The sequence below is a fragment of the Mandrillus leucophaeus genome, unplaced genomic scaffold (assembly GCF_000951045.1).
Source record: "Mandrillus leucophaeus isolate KB7577 unplaced genomic scaffold, Mleu.le_1.0 Scaffold1315, whole genome shotgun sequence".
Lineage (NCBI taxonomy): Eukaryota > Metazoa > Chordata > Mammalia > Primates > Cercopithecidae > Mandrillus > Mandrillus leucophaeus.
The window spans coordinates 94,778-104,983 of record NW_012101272.1 but is presented as its reverse complement, the minus strand read 5'-3'; the positions used below and the strand labels follow the sequence as shown (position 1 = coordinate 104,983).

The 10,206-nt window shown below is 42.1% G+C and overlaps 1 long non-coding RNA gene across 1 annotated transcript in view; it reads left to right on the top strand.

Moving 5' to 3' along the window:
• Positions 1–10,206, top strand: part of LOC105534204 — a 23,256-nt gene that overhangs the window by 8,065 nt on the left and 4,985 nt on the right. The window contains exon 2 of the long non-coding RNA XR_001005229.1: positions 16–320. This is a non-coding gene — a long non-coding RNA (uncharacterized LOC105534204). The remainder of the gene's footprint in view (positions 1–15; positions 321–10,206) is intronic.

Below are 10,206 nucleotides of genomic sequence, written 5' to 3'. Positions count from 1 at the left end.
TTTTTTTTTTTTCAGGGACCTCTGAGAGGGTCTGGAATTAGGGTTCAGATACCATCCATCTGTTATGTGCTTTGAAGATGCCACTCCATCTGTGGGATTCAATTTACATAAACTGAAGACTATTCTTCTGAGTTGAAGTGAGGAGAGGCATCTATCCTCTCCTCCTGCAAAATTATTTGATCTCCTGGAAGCAAAAAGCCCACTATGAAGTTGTTCTTGCCATGGACTTCTGGAGGAGCTGACTGTCCTTTGGGAAGCTACAAATACAGCCTTAAAATCTGTTAGCAGGGAAGAAAGAGAGGCTTTTTCTGAGTGATCAGGTAGGTGAATCCTCCTCTTCCTCCTTTTTCCTCTTTTCCATAGCAATCTGCAATCCCAACCACCCCAATCCCCTGATATTTTGCTGAAATCGCTTCCACTAAATTCCTGATGACCTCCAAATCCACTTGTAACTATGGAGCATCCGCATCTCTTGAAATTCTGTTTTCCTTTGGCTTTTGGGGACACCTCTCTTCCTTGGTTCTTGTCCTGTGTTTCCGGCTGATTATCTTTTAATCTTCACCTCCTTTGGCTGCCCTTTAAAATGGGTATTCCTGGAAGTCCTTAGTTTTCTCCTCTACTCACTCTATTCACAGTTTTGGGGCATTGATAACCAAAATCTCTCTCTCTACATGAAATCCATGTAGACATGGATTTCAAAATGGTGGGATCAGATCTCCAAAGTGTGTATGAGGTCTTTATCTGTCATCTGATTTTCAGACACATGTAGTAAACTGCCTTCTAGACTTTCATTGGGTAAATTTAATTCCTAAACCAGTTGTCCTGTTGTTCCAGTCTTAGAGACTGGTACTACCAAAAACTTAGGGGCTATTTAGACTTCTGCTCTCTGTTATATCATTTATTCAGTGGAAATATATTGATCTTTTACTATATTCTGGGCAGTGGACCATGTGCTGTAGGTACAGCCTCTGCCCCAAAGAGACTCATAATCCAGGAGACAGGTAAACAATCAGAGAAACACACTGTATGATGTAATCAGAGGGATAAGTCCATGAACAGAAGCACGTTCTAGATGTAAGACATAGAGAAAGCACAGCAGAAGGACTGACTAGGAGATGGAATAGGAAAAAAGGCTTCTTTGAGGAGCTAATGCCTAGGATGGGTTGTGAAACACAGATGGGACCAGGTGCAGAGGTGTATGCCTATAGTCCCAGCTATTTGGGAGGCTGAGGTAGGAGGGCTGCTTGAGCCCAAGAGTTAGAGCATGTAATGTGCAATGATGGTGCCCACGAATGGCCATTGTGCTCCAGGGTGGGCAACATAGCAAGACACCATCTCATAAAAAACAATCAATCAAACAAAACAAAGAGAATGGAATTCCCATGACAAGCGGGGAAGGTGCGGTATTTTAGGCATTTCAGACTTCATGTAAAACGTATGGGTGCGTGAAACCAAATAACATTTACCTAAACAAATATGAGCGGTTTGATATTGAAGGAGTGTAAAGTTTAAGGCAAGGGGAAATTTGACAGGAGGTGAGCCAGAAGTAGTAGGTAGGGGCCAAATCATAAGGGGTCTGTATAATAATAAGAGCAATAATAGCTACAATTGGCTGGGCTCAGTGGCTCATGTCTGTAATCCCAGCACTTTGGGAGGCTGAGGCGGGTGGATCACTTGAGGCCAGGAGTTCGAGACCAGTCTGGCCAACATGGTAAAACCCCGTCTCTACTAAAAATACAAAAATTAGCCAGGCATGGTGGTTCTTGCCTGTAATCCTGGCTACTTGGGAGACTGAGGCAGGAAAATTGCTTGAGCCCAGGAGGCAGAGGTTACAGTGAGCTGAGATTGCACCACTGTACTCTAACCCGGGCAACAGAGTGAGACTCCATCTCAAAAAATAAATAAATAAATGAAAAATAATAATAGTAATAGGTACAATTTACAAAGTACACTTTACATACAGAACCACTATTGCTCAATCACCCTGTATTATTATTCACACTTTACAGCAAGGGACCTAAGAGGCTGCATATCCCATACAGTTGTTTAGCTGAAATCCACATCCAGGATTCTTTGATTCCAAACTGTAGGCTCTGGCCAAGAGCTTTGCTTATGCTTATAATCCTAGCACTTTGGGAGGCCAAGGAAGGAGGATCACTTGAGCTCAGGGTTTGAGACCAGCCTGGGCAACATAGTGAGACCTCATCTCTACAAAACAATACAAATAAATGAGCTGAGTGTTGTGGCACACACATGTAGTCCCAGCTACTCAGGAGGCTGAGGTGGAAAGTTCCCTTGAACTCAGGAGTTCAATGCTGCAGTGAGCTATGATGGTGCCATTGCACTCCAGCCTGGGTGACAGAGTGAGACTCTCTCCCTCTTTCTCTCTCTCTCTCTATATGTATATATGTACACACACATATACATATACATATATGTGTGTGTGTGTATATGTATATATATGTGTGTTGTGTGTGTGTGTGTGTGTATATATATATACACAAAACCAAAGCCTAGGCTCTTTGCTGTCTACCACACCTCACTTGCGCGATGCTCAAATGCCCTTCCCTCATGGAGTTTATAATCTAGCACAGGAAACATTAGCATCCACTTGTCTATCCTTTTGTGTGAGTCTCTACTTCAATTGGAGGAACTGGCACTGAAGCTATAAGGATGGAGGAGGATTACAATAAGCCAACGATGACATACCCATCCTTTTTGACAGTGGTTGGTTTAAAAACCAAGGCTTAGTCTAGCAACTGATTAAAAGACATATAAAATGTGATATATTCATACAGTGGAATATTATTCAACAAGAAAAAGGAATAAAATACTGATACATGCAATAACATGGATGAACCTTGGAAACATTATGCAAAGTGACAGAAGCCAGTCACTAAGGACCTCATATTGTATAGTTACATTTATATAAAATGTGTGGAATAGACAAATCTGTAGAGGCAGAAAGTAAAGTAGTGGCTGCCTAGGGCTGAAGGGAATGGGGGAGTTGGAGGATGGTGGCTAAAGGGTGGCAAGTTTATTTTGGAGATAATGAAAATATTCTAAAAGTGATCGTGGTGCTGGATACACAACTCTGTGAATATACTAAAAGCTATTGAATTTAATACTTCAAATTGTATGGCATGTGAATTGTATTTCAATAAAGCTGTTTTTAAAAAGGCTAAAGTTAACAGTCCCGTGGAGGAAAAAGTGTTTAGTGCAGGGTGAAGAAGACTGCATGCCATGAGTTGGGAGGGGAGGGGAAATGACCTCTGCTGTTTGTGAGGTCAGAAACTAGGGTGAGGCTGCCTTGGCCACAGATGGTGGTGGCGTATGGTTCTGAGGTAAGTAGAGACATTTTTAGTTCCATAATAGTTCTTTCCCCTGGCTTCCAGGCTTCCTACCCTGCTTCCTCACCACCTCCCACTTTGCAAATCATCTCTAGCATCATCCAAATCTGACCTTGGCAGTTCCCTACTTAAAATCCTCCTGGGCACTCTTGTTGCCTTCGGGGTAAGGCCCAAATCTTCACACTCCTTTGCCAGCCTATGAAGCCCCTTGTGGTGTCACCCTCCCGCCCCTCTGCTTTTGTCTCCCACATGTATCCATGGCCACACTGGTTTGTTGTCTCACAGCTCTGCCTCTCCCAGGGTGCTGAAATTCCTGCCTGGAATGCCCTTCCGCTTGCCTGACTTCCTAATCCACCCACCATTCAGTGTGGCTCAAATATCACCTCCTCCAGGAAGCTTTGGACTTGTCCAGGCTGGGCTAAAGGTCGTCCCTCTTTTGTGTTCCTAGCACGCTTTTATATACATTCTGGCTATCTAATCTATGCACTTGTTATTACCCACTTCTAATTGTGTTAGTTTCAACTCTTAGTCTGAATTCTTACCACTTGACCTTGGCCAAGTTACTTAACATCTCAATATACTGATCAAAAAGGGGATTAAAAACAGTATCTTCTTCCTAAATGTGCTGTGAAGATTAAAGTTATTAAAAATACGAGAAAATGTGTTAAAGCCATATATATTGTGTATATATTATATATTAAAATATATATTCAAATGCTTTGCACCATGTCTTGCACAGTGTAAGTACTACATAAATGAAGATTTTATTCTGGCTGTTATTATTGATCATTTATACTAAACTGTAAGCCCCTTGAGAATAGTGACATATTTATCTAATCTACTGCCTGACATCTGGTAAGCATTCAGGAGATACCTGGGTCTATGTCTCCCCCATGTTTTCCATGCTGGCTTTGCCATTTTAAGTATTTTGTATTCACAAAGACTTGGTGAAACTATAACTCAACTCTTTTTTTGTTTTGCTTTTTCTTAATTAAGTAATCCTCCCTCCTCAGCCTCCAAGGAGCTGGGATTACAAGTGTGTGCCACCCATGCCTAACTCTACTCTTGGACTTTTTGATTTTCAAAGAATGTGGTAGTGTGGGGGAGGAGGAATTTGCATGGGGGAAAAAATCCAACTTTCTGAGACAGTCCCAGAAGAGATGAAGAAAGATGAGGTTTTTTTAATTTTGCCTAGGTGTCTGGAGGCTGGGAGGCTTTATCTGAACAAGAATATCTGCCTCATCCTTGAAGACAGAGGAGGGAATCGTTCCTCTCCATGTTTTTATTAGAACATTTGGAAATCCTGAGAACAGGGAGTTCTTTTGTCAGATAAAGGCTCAGGCAAATGAGGAGCTAGACTAGATGAAGTCATTGTTGTGGGTATATTTTCCAAACTCTAAAGAAGACAAACTATGGCTCAAAAGAATTGTTTTTATCCTGATTTGTGATTTTATTTATATAGGAAGTGGTGCAAAGATATAAAACACTGAAATTGCATGAATGAATTATCTTTATTAAAGATAGACAAAAGAAACAAGTGTAGTCAAAAATACTTCAGTGTTTGTAATGTTTTATATTAAAGAAGGTTTAGTTCACTGGGCACATTGGCCAGAGGGTGATCAGAACGGGGCAGAGGGCAGTGTATGAGGTGTAGATAATGTATATATTGATCCAAATGGCAGCTTTATGGTTGTATATATTTGTAAAAATATATCAAGTATCATTCAAAGATTTGGGCAATTCAATAAAAAAGTTCAGGGAAAAAACTTTAGTGAATAAAATGGTGAGAATTGTAATTCTCACCATTTATTTACAATAGAAGTAGATAGAGTATTTTACTCATATTTGCATGTTTGATGAACTCAGTTTACTAAGTCATTGTGATGTTTGCTAACTTAACTCTTTCAGATATTATTTATAGGAATATTAGAATTTCTGTGAAATGTCAATGATTTATGGGATCTAGGATATTTAAATTTGATATAGTCCCCAAAAATCCAAGGAGTAGAGTTAGGAACTCTCTAAGATCCCTTCTGGTACTAAGATATAATGACCTGTCTGGGATCAAATGTATATTATTTGTGACATATTAATATAATAATTTGATTATAAGAATAATGAAATATAAAAACCAGTTTGAAGTCATGTATAGTAATCATAATAGTATCATTCTTTATTATAAAGGCACATTTTGAGTTTTGGCTCCAGGACTGTTGACTAGATTTACACAGACTGCATTTTTCTTCAAAAATGTTCCAAATATTTGGATCTTATATTTTTTGAAGAGATTTTTCATATATTGTATGATCAGCTACTTACAACATATTGAATGAATGAATGAATCAACAAGAGAACACGTTATTCATTTTTTGATGCTTGGTGCTAGGGTCTTAGTAGTAAAAAGGCAGATCAGCTCCCTGCCCTGATGGATGCTTAATCTAGTAGGAGAGACTGACCTTAAAGAACTGACACAAGGCATTTGAGTGCTAGGAAATAAATATATAATCTGATCTAAGTGTCTAACCAAGCCTAGGGAATTGAAAAGAGTTCCCTGAAGAAGCTGGCATCAAAACTGAGAGGAGTTCAAGGTTGCCAGATAGTGTGAAAACGGAGGCATCTAGGGAGAAGATTAGTACATGTCAAAGCTACAAGGATAGAGAACAGCATGTTGCTTTGGGAGAAAAAAAAATCCACTTGTTTGGACAAGAGAATTGGAGGAGAGATCTAGCAGCTATTAGATGCGGAAGGTGCTGTTTGTTCCTACTAAGGATACTGAGCTTAATTCTAGGGCAAGGTGAAATCACTGAAGGTTTTAAGCAAATATATTAATCATATTTGCATTTTAAGAAAATCAAACTAGAACCTGGTAGAACCTGGGGATAAGAAGTAGAGTTGGAACTAGAACCCAGCTCACCAGGGACCTGGTCCCACACTACCCTAAGTTCTCTACTTTTTGTTGGTCTCAAGCTAAAGTAGGAAAGAAAGCTTGGTGTTAGAAGAGAAGCTTGAGAGTGCAGCCACCCCCTTTTCCTTCTTCAGTGGCACTGTGCCGTTCACTGGAGAGAGAGGAAGACTGACTGCCTACGCAGAACCATGGCAGACCCCTTTACAGGGGAACCCATCCTGTGGGCAGTACCCCCACTCCCCCAGGGACTTTTCAATCTTTTCATTGATTTTCTCTAGAAACACTTTTTTGGCAAGAGCAGAAACCCTACAAATCATGGGTTCCTGTAAGACCCTCTTGGAATTCTGTGAAAGGGTAAATGTGACCTTGGAGAGTTTTGAAAATGGATTGGTCTATTTTCGGAACACAGCACCCAGTGAATTGAAAGCAGAAGTGTTTTCCAGGACAGACAATTGGTGTTTAAGAGAGAGAGAGAAAAAGAAACTAGGAAAGCATAAAACAGTTGTAGAAATGCCACTTTTGAAAGTGCATGCTTGACTCCTTGTTTCTATTTCTTCAAATTCACTGACTTCTGAAACCACGTAAATTGGCCTCTGCTCCTATTACTCTGCTGAAATGTTTCCTGGCTGAGTCACCAATGACTCCTTTTTGCAAACCCAACAGCTTCTTTTTGGTGCCCATCAAAACCAATCATCTGTCTTGGAAAACACCTCTGCTTTCCAGTTTATTAACCCTAGGCACTGAGTTCTGAAAGCAGGCCAACTGATTTTGATAACTCTCCAAGGTGTTACCCTTTCACAGAATTCCAAGTGAGCTTTATGGGAATCCATTATTTGAGAGAGTTTGTGCTTTGTGGGGTTTTGTTTATTTGTTTTTGTTTTTAATTCTCTTGACCCTCTCCAGTGGCAGAGAAACTTCTGAAACTTCCTTCTCCAAAGCTTTGGCAATACTTTTCATTCTGGGTTCTTCTTTTTCCCATCTTTGGTTGGCTTCTCTTGCCTTGCATCCAATTAGATGCTGGTATGCCCTCGGGTTTTCTTTGTGTCAGCACATCCCTCCATGTTGCTTCTGATCATCTTCAAAGCACACATCTGATTTTCTCTCTCCCCTCTTTTAAAAATCTGCAGACTCTCCATCACCTCCAGGATAAAGTGCCATCCCCTGAGGGTGGTACAGAGGCTCCTCCGTAGTCCAGCCCCAGCCTGTCTCCTGGAATCTCCTCCTGCACCCGCTGCTGATTGAACGTGCCATACATATCCTCCTCCCTCTTTGCTCTTTGCTTTTGCTGCTGCTATTTTCCTGTTCACCAAGGATAAACCCTCTCTTCTCACCTAACCAACTTTCCCCACTCTTCAAAGCCTCCTAGGCCAAAGCTGTCACCCCCTGTGACTTTTCCTGATGCTCCTCTTCAAAACCTAGTAGAATTAGTTTTTGTTCCCTCAGCGCTTTGTTTATGTCTCTATATAGGAATTATTCCATTATTTTATAACTACTTGCCTTTTTGTGTGTCTTTCCCTCTCTCAGGGACCTTTCCTTATTAATACATTACTGTAATTCCAGAGTGCCTGGCATATAGCAAACACTCAATAATGTATGTATTTTAATGCTTCCTCACTGTCTTCTTTCTAACCCCTTTCTAGTCAGCTGATTAAGGTGTAAACAAAACCCAACTCATATTTTTTCCAGCTGAGCCAGTTCAAATGGACACAGCAGGCCCTGAGAAGCAGTAATAAGAATGAAAGATCAAGGGCTTGGAGAACAAAGAGCACATTGAGTTGTTTCAGTAGTGTCGACTGGGATTGCACCACCCCCAAGTGCTTGCTTAGAAAATAACAGTAATGCTTTATAGCCTAATCTAGTCTTACACTTTCCAAAGTGGAGGCCAGCTGGTGTTAACAGCATCATGGTGAATGAGCCAAATGGCATGTGGGGTGTGTTCGTGTGTGTGTGTGTGTGTGTGTGTGTGCGCGCGCGTGCGCGTGCACGTGCATACTGGTGAGGGTTTTTCAGTGACAGAAGAGAAACTGTTATCTCTATTTGGAAGGTGGGAAGCAGGGCTGGAATTGGACTGCTGATCCTCTAATGCAAGGCTGATCAAACTTTTTTTGTAAAAGGCCAGATGGTAGATATTCTACACTTTGTGGGTCATACATCTGTGTTGTACCTGCTCAGCTCTGTCGTTGCAGCGGAAAAGCAGTCTTAGAGAAGATACATAAACAAATGAATGTGGTTGTGCTTCAGAAAACTCATTTATGGACACTGAAGTCTGAATTTCATCTGTTTTTCATGTGGCATGAAATATTATTCTTGTTTTTGACTTCTTGTACCCCAGTGATTAAAAAATGTAGAAAAATGTTAACTCTTGGGCTAAGTGGGCAGCAGGCAGGATTTGGCCTGCAGCCATGCCATCGTTAGGCCCCGTGCTCTAATGCCTAGTTCATCGCTACATACCTGGAGTGGCTGGATTTGGGGTGGGGTCATACGGAGGGTGCTGACCTTATGCAGTGATCACAGCAGCCCTCGCCTGCTAAGTGCTGACCACATGCCAGGCTCTGTGCTTCAGCACAGTGCATATGCCCACTCATTTCTTTCTTTCTTTATTTTTCTTCTACTACCTGTTCTCAGAACCTGTCATTCATTTCTTACAACAACTGTGTGAGGAAGGAGCTAGTGTCAACCAACTTTGCAAGTGATCAAACTGCTCACCCAGCTTGTAACTGTCAGTGTCAGACTTTTACCCAGGTGTCTGATTCTGAGGTGCATGTTCTTACCACCACGTCCTACTACTGTCTCTTATAGCAAAATATCATTGCCATGGAGATCATACGTGATGGGTTATGTTTTTCAAAAACACAGACATTCTTATCAAAGCAGGGTCAATTTTCCAAAAAGAAATTGAGGACAAGGAGGACCAAAGGACAGATGTTGACATATCCAGCTGTGGAAAGATTGGCTCAGAATCCCCCAGGACTTAATATACTTTTCTGAATTTGTTATCAAGTTCTTTCTCCAGAAATTTGGAGGAATGCAGATAGTCCTCCTACCCTCTGGAAAGATCATCCCTCTCACTCCCCTTCCACCCACCCACCCTCCACCAACACACACACACACACACACACACGAGTTCCTAGTTGTGCATATTAAACTACTGTCAAGTAATCTATTTGGCATTAGTAGCTAAAGAACAGATGTCAACTTATTGCGGCTTCCAGAGGGCCCTGCCAGATGAATGCAAAAGTTATCAATTCTCCCAGTAGGAATTACCCACAACACTTTTGTGCCTGCCCTGTCCTACCTGCTGTTTCCAGTTTCTTCTCCTTGGACACCCACCCACTCTGAACCCAACACTTGACAGTAGCTCAAGGCTCTGACCACAGTGACAACGTAAGAAGAGTCTCCGCCACCTCTGCAGTTCTGGGAAGTTTACTCCAAGCTTTGCTTCTCCCCAGCCCCCAATTCCCCCTTCCTCCCTGACCTCATAAGCTCATTCCCTTCAAAACCGGAGTGTGACTGTCACCCCAGGCAGCAGCAGCTGCAGGCCCTGGGAGCTCAGTAGATGGTGTTGCAATTAAGTTGTGGGTGGGGGTAGATGCTGGTGGCTGGGTGAGGGAGATAAGAGAAACAAAAGGCAGTTAAAAAGATCTGTCAATGAAAAGGATGGTTAGAGCTGGAGGAGGAGGTGGGTGAGCTGATGTGAACCTTGCCTCAACTCCTTGCTTTCTCCCAGTTCTCCTCTTCTGACCCTCATGGGTCCCTGGAAATCTGCTACCTCCTGAGCAGGGCACTCTCCTCTCCTCTCCCCTCCCCTCCCTTCCTCTCCTCTCCCCTCCCCTCCTCTCCCCTCCTGTTTCCTCTCCTTTCTTTTCCTTTCTCTCTCCCTTCTTTCCCTCCTTCCTTTCCTCCTTCCTTCCTTCCTTCCTTCCTTCCTTCCTTCCTTCCTTCCTTCCTTCC